The 6,027-nt window shown below is 34.1% G+C and overlaps 1 pseudogene across 1 annotated transcript; it reads right to left on the bottom strand.

The window, feature by feature from the left end:
* Window positions 1-2,801: 2,801 nt before the first annotated feature.
* Window positions 2,802-4,678, bottom strand: LOC145104165 (F-box protein At5g46170 pseudogene; annotated as a pseudogene). The gene is made up of 2 exons (XR_013707010.1): window positions 3,291-4,678; window positions 2,802-3,192 (listed from the first exon to the last, which is right to left on the bottom strand). The product of XR_013707010.1 is annotated as an F-box protein At5g46170 pseudogene (transcript).
* Window positions 4,679-6,027: the final 1,349 nt, after the last annotated feature.

Genomic DNA, 6,027 nt, shown 5'->3' with positions numbered 1-6,027 from the left:
CATATTTGTGTGCATATTGTGTATGGTGTAGATCTATGTATGATTTTGATTTATGTTCTCTAAGTAGGTTGATTATTTGTATTTGTTACATGTATGTATTCTTTTAATTTTGTTTTTTTTTTAGCAATGGAAAAGATGATGGATCACGAAGATGAACATGAATGTTTAGATTGTAAAGGAATCAAGAAGAAAGTAAGAGTTAGGTTTATTTTTTTGTTTGGATCTTGAATTTTTAGTTTCTGATTAGATCTTCTTCAAAAATATGAACTCCAACAGTTGTATGTTTCTATAATAAATTTTGCTAACAGTTTATGTAAGTTTCTATATGTGTCGGTGTGTTTGTATGTTTTATTTTTTTTTGTTTTGAGCATGTCTACACTTTTTTATTTAAGATGATATTTTGTTGTAAAACAACAATTAATTAAAAATAAAGATGATTATCAACGAATGAGAAATGAGAATTATTAATATAAAATTTGTGATTATAACTTTTAACAAAGTACATTTGTGAAAAGTGACCGCATAGTCCATCACATAATAGTGTAGCTTATACAAATAGTGAAAAGTGACTACTCACCTCATACTAGCTTCTACAGATGAAAAACGAGTACCTACAATTAATGGGGACACGAAATCAAACGAAAAGTGAGTGCTTACAATTAATGGGTATGTGAGATCAAACGTAAACAATCTTGATAAATTAATGTCAAAAGAAAAACAAGATTTTGCAAATAATAATGTAAGTAAAAAGTATTTATTGTTGCATCCAACAGTAAAAAGTATTTATTGTTGCATTGCATCTCTTTTGAATAACACATTTTCCGAAAGAAAAGAGTATCCGTTCGTTGAATCGAAACTAATCACCAAATGGAGACCGGAAACTAACTACCAATCAAATCTATTCATAAACCCCTCATTGAAGACCGTTACATATACTTTTACATTTAATCTAATCGTAAAATAAAAACCAGTACAATAGATGATATCAGATAAGAAACTATTCTGCCCCGACATTTACGTACCTAGCTAGAAAGTAATCGATGAAATGAACTATCTAACACAAAAATTCCACTAAAATGCTAAAACAAACTATTTGACATGAAAAGAAAATTAATCGCCGCATGAAAACTATCTGCCGTATCAAACTATCTCGCGCGCCGCATCGCTCGGGTACCCTACTAGTATATATATATATATATATATATATATATATATATATATATATATATATATATATATATATATATATATATATATATATAAGCAAAATGGTACTTTTTTTGATAAAAATAATATAAAAAATCTTAAATTTGTTACCATAATAAGTCATCCACTCTTATATTTTTAGGGAAAGATATTATTATATCAACAACGCTCAAGCTCTACAATCAAATGATATTGAACACATTATACAAAATAAACCTGAAATTCATGAACCAAGCATTGATAAAAACTACAAACATGCTAAAATAATGGAAGCCACTTTTGGGCTTTAGTTGTCTACTTGTCCCCATCAAATTTGAAAATATACTATTTTTTTTTAATAACAGAAAATTACATAAGCAAGGAGCTAAAGCAAACATTAGACAAATACAAATAAAAAAAACTAGAATCTAAAAGTAAAACACACCACGAAAATCAATCTAAGTTGCATATTTTTCTCTGTTTTCAGCTGTGAGTAGAGATTGAGAAGTCATTTCATTGGATTACTCATCCATATCTAATTAAAGATATTCATCTGACCATCTTTTCTTAAAGGTGCACAAAATGAACCTTTTTTTTACTAAAATAATATACAAAACATATTTTTTTTTCTTCATATTCGGGTTATAAGATATCCACCCCGGATAAATCTGATCCGCTGGATATATGAATACTTGAAACCAGATTTGGGGGTCGGGTTTATATCAGTAAAAAAAATATCCGATAATTTCTATCCAAAATCTTAAAAATTCAAGAAAAGCTAGATAGATCCGAAATCCAATAACTTATTTCAAAAAATGCTAACCAGATTATCTAAAATCCAATATGGAAAAAACTGGCTCTGTCCGATGGGGATAAAATCCCGGTTTTGTGCACCTCTCTCATCCTGTCTTAAAAGGATGTAGCCTTATACTCCATATTTTTTGCTTGTATTTTTGAAAAGTGTTAAATACACAATATATCAATTTACTTGGGTTAATTGGAATATGTTTTTCTCTAGTCGTTCTTGGTAACATACTTTAAGGCTTTAAAAGATAAAACTTAAAATAATTTATGTTGAAAAAAAAAACCAAAATAGCCTCAAGTGGACAAAAGGTTTCGTTGAAATCAATGTTACCTTGTGATGATTGTGACCATGTCACCTTTGTAGAAACGACTAATACCTTTTAAGCTGCCCAACTGCCCACAATGCCCCTTTTCATCCATTAAATCAAATACTGTTTACTGCAAAAAGATTATTTTTCTAGAAGCCCAAAAACCCGACTCCACAAATATATTTTGAGAGATAATGGGCTTTTATAAGGGCCTGGTGCCGACAAAAGCCCAATTCATACTGAAAGATACACAATAGTCAGGACTCAGGTGCTAGCATTAAAGCCCACATTGAGACCTCTAGAGTAGACTCTAGGAGTAAATGAGTAATTCATTATTTGTGATATGTGGTTGTCAATCACCAAACCAAATAAATTAATAAAAAGAAGCCGATATTTGATAGTGATCCGTTCACAATTTATCATCAAAACCTCATTGAATACACCTGACATAACTAACCCTTAGCAAACATCCAGACCAAAATTATAACAGAAAAATATACACAATTCAAAAAACAGGCAGTTTAAGCCCACTTATAAACACTAGTATTGTTTCATACCTACAAATATTCACATAAATGAAGATCGTATAACATATATAGAGATATAGAGAATTAGAGATATAGATATGACTACAAACAAACACAGAACCCAAAACAACCCCCTTGCAACACCATCCACCACCAAGGCAACTCTTTTTTCTCACTTTTCATACCATTACCATACATACATAAACCGAAACATACCCTCATCAACCATACACCATTGAAGCACCATTGAAGATAAGTAACATTTTGCACCATCCAACCTCATATACATGCTGTGAACAAAATTGTGTGTTTTGTTTTTCCTGTGCCTTGAATCATAAAGTTTATCGCCTTTTATGCAGCCATGAAAGCTGAGACACAAAAAAGAAATCAACATGAGAATACTGTATCTGTATCCGTATCAGTATCAAACAAGTTATAAGTATACAAATTTCATGGTGAATAATACCTCAGAAGGAATTCATCTCAAGGCAATAAGTTCGCCTCTTAACCAACATTCTTGCAGCAGTTCCATAAGGCTCTTCAAAAGCAGATGAAACCCATGATCCATCAGAAACTTCCTTCTGTGTTGTTGATTGCTCACTAGGCCTAATTGCTACTAATGTAGCCCCTTTGAGCACAGTCCCATTAGGTAGTTCCAGAAATGGAGCATACCAAAGCTTCATATTCAAAGCTGGGACTAGGGTTCTTTTTGAAGCTGAAGAAGCTGATAATGGCTTCACCCTCAGTTCCTCTAACTGTTCCTTGTTCATACACAAGACACCTTGTCTATCTGCATCTGTCAAAACCAAGGAATCTAATGTCTTATGCTCTGCGATTATAGGTTGAAGCAAGTAGTGCCTTGCTGATGCTGCGATCAGTGAGCTTATCGTCCATACTACCCTTAATTTCAATCCACCATTGGTGTAAAACGATTCCGGTATGCTTCCATTATCTTCAGTCACAGCCCCAGCTCCACATACTCGATCGCAATTGGTTTCACTAGATGTAAAATTCTGGGTGGGATGAATCACGGAGGATGCGCCGAGCATGACGCAATTATCAAGGGTGGATCCGAAATCCGCCCTCCATTTCAACAGTACATCGTCTTCGATACCTAATTCGCCGCTTGGAAGCTCGATTTTAAGGAAACGAATCTCTTCGAAGTTTTTGAGAACTTGAGTGGGAGAATGGTGCGTAACTCCACCTCCATGTTCAAGATCATCATCAGCATCAACGTTGTTACCGACAGATAAGGAGGATGAAGATCTCTTGGGACCCAAAAAGTTTCCAAGAGCTTGGATGGGCTTAACGATTCCACCAAATACGAGACGAACAAGACTGGAAAAGGGTCCACGAGATTTATCGGAGGCACCGGAGGCGGAGGTGGCATCGTCGTCAGAGATAACACAGTCGACACGAACAACAACGTTTTCGACCTGAGGAACAAGGGTATGAAATCGCTTGGAAACAACGCAACAACGACCTAAAGCCTTGACATCACCGATCTTGTTGAAGACCAAGAGGAGGAGAGAGTCCGGTAGATGGTCGAAAAGGTCGAGTGGTTCCTCCTCCGTGTAGGGGTAGATTTTGGTGGTGAGATCTGGGCGTAGAGAAGACATCATAGCTAGCTAACAAGAAGAATTGAGAAGGAAAAGGAAAAGGGATCTGGGATTTGAAGAATCGAAAGTATAGAGGATTGGAATGAAAGGGTGAGGGAGGATCTGGTGATGGTGGCAAAGTGTAAGGCGCATTGAATAGAAAAGAAGAGAGAGAAATGGTGGAGGAGATGAAGAGAGAGAGAGGGAGAGATATTGATTTGTGCGTGTACGGGGGATAAAGATGGAGAGAGAGCTGATTCCCATCAATAAATATCTCTAAAATTTCTTGACTTACGGGTCGGGGCAGGATATCTTTCCATGCATATGATAAAATGGGTTGGGTTTTAGTTCCACCCGTTATGATATGAAAGCTACGTATTTTAAGGCTGAGCATGGGTCGGTTTGGGTCGGTTTTGGCCTAAAACCGAACCCAAACCGATGGACGTCGGTTTCTAAAAAATTGAACCCTAACCGACCCTAAACCCGTGGGTTCGGTGTTACAGTTTATCGGTTTCTAAATTGGGTTTTTGGGTTCGGTTTCAGTTTATGAGTTAAACCAAACCTGAAACTATTTTTCTATCATCTCATATCCTCACTTATATAGAAGTGAAGATGGCTTCTACTTTGATTCCTCAAGCGATGTGGGACAAAGCGAACTGAAGAGGATGAATGTTGTGCTTATGTAGGCGAGCATATGTAACTATGTTTCGGTCATGTGCCGATGTGGGATATGTTTTATCTAGCTACGAAAATAAAAGATGTAAAATATTGTACATAGGTTTCGAACCTGAAACCTCCAGAAAAGTACACAGGTTTCATCAAAACCTCCAGAAAGGTACACAGGTTTCGAACCTGAAACCTCCAGAAAAACACGCTAGAGCCTTACCCATCTGAACCAGACGATGCTTTTGACATAACTTCGCTAAACATGTTTATATTTGTATATAAATTATATAATTTTATAAACATTATATATAATCGGTTCGGTTCGGTTTCTTTCGGTTTTACCAAACCCAAAAACCGAATACAAACCGAAATTTTCGGTTTTCAAAAAATCTAAACCCAAACCGTCGGTTTCGGTTTTGTCGGTTTTTTTTGGTTTTTCGGTTTCTGGGTTCGGTTTTGCTCACCCCTAACATATATATGGTATGTGCTTTATTATAAGTCATAAATTATAGTATTATATTAGGTGTTACATTTAAAAAAAATATATATAAAATTCTAAACATTTAAAAAAAATTAAATGTATAAGAAAAGTTAAGAAAATATTGAATTATTAAAATTAAAGTATTTTTTTTCTCTTTTAAATTTAAACAAATAATTTGGATAAATAAACAAAAGAAACTAATGAAGTTTTAATTTAGAAATGTTGAAATTAGAAGCATGTCAATTATTGAAATTGATATGCATTTATTATTACATTTATTGCAATTATTACATTTAAATATTATGTGAAATTTAATAAAATGGAAAAAACCACAAAATGTCATGTGAAAATTTTAATTGAAAATAACCACAAAATGACATTTGACCAAATCAATGAGAGTGTGACATGTGACAAAAAGATTATCATTTATTAGAGTATATATTAAAATTAACTGGTTT

Source organism: Lactuca virosa, chromosome 4 (genome assembly GCF_052849685.1).
Source record: "Lactuca virosa cultivar CGN04683 chromosome 4, Lactuca_virosa_CGN04683_v6, whole genome shotgun sequence".
Taxonomy (NCBI): Eukaryota; Viridiplantae; Streptophyta; class Magnoliopsida; order Asterales; family Asteraceae; genus Lactuca; species Lactuca virosa.
Note: the sequence above shows the minus strand (reverse complement) of the source record. Positions and strands in the feature narration are given on the sequence as shown.